Raw genomic sequence first — 2,552 nt, forward strand, 5'->3', positions numbered from 1 at the left:
CATAAAACTTCGAAGTTTTATGTCTAAATAGTGGTATGGAATTTAACTGTTCTTTCTAGCGTGCAAGGAATCGATATGTGTTTAAATGTACACTGTATTTATATGAATAATATATAGTCTATTGACTAAATTTTACACGCTAGGCCACTGGTAGTAGAAATTTCTATTTCTCATTACCCTTGATAATATTAATTTTATATATATATATATATATATATATATATATATATATGCATGTATGTATATATATATATATATATATATATATATATATATATATATATATAGATATATATATATGTATATATATATATATATATATATATATATATATGTATAAATATATACATAAATACATACATATATAAACGCGGAGTAGTTGAAACAGGGACAACTGACGAAGGGGTATACCTTTTATGTTGCATGTCTCTTTTCTCTGTTTTTTTCGTTGTTCGAAAAAAGCTCGTTTTCTATGTATTTGTTCTTGCGTTTTCGTGTCTCATTGTGTTCAACGTTTTTTTTTTGTTGATGTCCTGTACCCATATATGCATGTATATATACATATACATATATATACGTACACACATATATATATATATATACTCTTACTCTCTCTCTTACTCTTTTACTTGTTTCAGTCAGTTGACTGCGGCCATGCTGGAGCACCGCCTTTAGTTGAGCAAATCGACCCCAGGACTTATTCTTTGTAAGCCTAATACTTATTCTATCGGTCACTTTTACCGAACCGCAAGTTACGGGGACGTAAACACACCAACGTCGGTTGTCAAGTGGGACAAACAGACACACAAACATATGCACACACATACATATAAATATAAATATATATATATATATACGACGGGTTTCTTTCAGTTTCCGTCTACTAAATCCACTCACAAGGCTTTGGTCAGCCCGAAGCTATAGTAGAAGACACTTGCCCAAGGTGCTACGCAATGGGACTGAACCCGGGACCATGTGGTTGGTAAGCAAGCTATTTACCACACAGCCACTCCACTTCCTATAAGTTATATTCTATATACATTTATATTCATGCCCGTACATATTTACAGTCATGTAAATATATTTATGTTATATAAAGGATATGTACATATATGTATACATACATATATATATGTGTATATATACGTATATATAACATATATGTATGTATACGTGTCTATGTATGTGATTAGATACGCGCGCACACACATACATACACACAATCGTTTATATATATGTGTGTGTGTATGTTTGTGAGTGTGCGTATGTGTGTGTGTGTGCGCGCGCGTACATGTGGCGCAGGCCTTGTACTCAGCTTACCCCAGTAATTTTCCATGACGCAACCGCACCATCAGTAGCAGCAGTGGCAGTAATAGTAGTGACCGCAGTTATGAACTGCAACACTCTTCAGCAGCAACGTCAACGACAGCAGCAGCAGCTACACGAACAGCAACAGCAGCAGCAGCAGCAGCAGAAGAAGAAGAAGAAGAGGAAGAAGAAAAAGGAGTGATGAGGTGGTGAATAAAGACTAAAAGGAAGCGGGAGGCGAAATAGTAGGGTCTGGTTGTTACCTCGAAATACAAAACTCGTTATTTAGCCAGACCAAAAACTGTCGCTCGAACCGCTGGCAATAATAACTAAATTTCCCTCCAATCGCCCCCTCCCCCACCGCCCCAACCGTCTCGAAAAAGATTTAAAAAAAACAAACCCATCGGATGATATAATCCTAGTTATATAATGCCTGAAAACCATGTAAGGATGGGATAGCGGGAACAGAATAAAAGGTGACGGTAATGGAAGTAGTTGAGGTGGCAATTAAGACATGATTAAGGCACAGATGGTAAGATTCCAACCGTGACCGTCTCTTCGCTTTGTATATCCAGGACTGCATTACCTTGGTAGTGGTGGGAGTAGTAGTGATGGTAATGGTTGTTGTCAGGCAAATGATCAAATACATACCAGCCATGACCATCACGACCTTCTCCCTGTCCTTTTATACCTAGGACTACATCATTTAATTATATCGAAGATGGTAGGATACAATATGGCGGAAATTTGGGTGCTATTTCTAATCGCTGGGTGACCACGTATGGGCTCTTGTAGTCGAAGTAGTGTTAGGGTAAAGTGGGGTATTGATTGTGCTGGTGGTAGGAGCGATGGTAGATTATGACAAATAGTAGTAGTAATAGTTTTAGTAGTAGATACGGTGGCGATCATGTGTTCTTTTTAGTGTTTAGCTCTACAGCCAGCTGTGATCAATGGGACGTTTATATATTTAAAGGTGTTCTACACGTGCCTCCGCCCTCGTCTTTTGTTTCTTTATCAGAATAATGTACAGCCAGCCATCTCTCACTTACTCACGAGCATGGCTTGCAAGCATGTACCATGCTTTCGCCCATTGTTTAGGTGCCTATAAAGCGGTAATCAGAAATAGATCTCTCCTTATCTATCTCAGAGAGAGAGAGGGGGGGGGGAGAAACCTGCATCATCGCCTGGCATTCATTTTTAGACAAGTAGACTGGAACATGTAATTAAGTGCTCAAAGACAGGAA

The sequence above is a fragment of the Octopus bimaculoides genome, chromosome 20 (assembly GCF_046866305.1).
Source record: "Octopus bimaculoides isolate indiv1 chromosome 20, ASM4686630v1, whole genome shotgun sequence".
Taxonomy (NCBI): domain Eukaryota; kingdom Metazoa; phylum Mollusca; class Cephalopoda; order Octopoda; family Octopodidae; genus Octopus; species Octopus bimaculoides.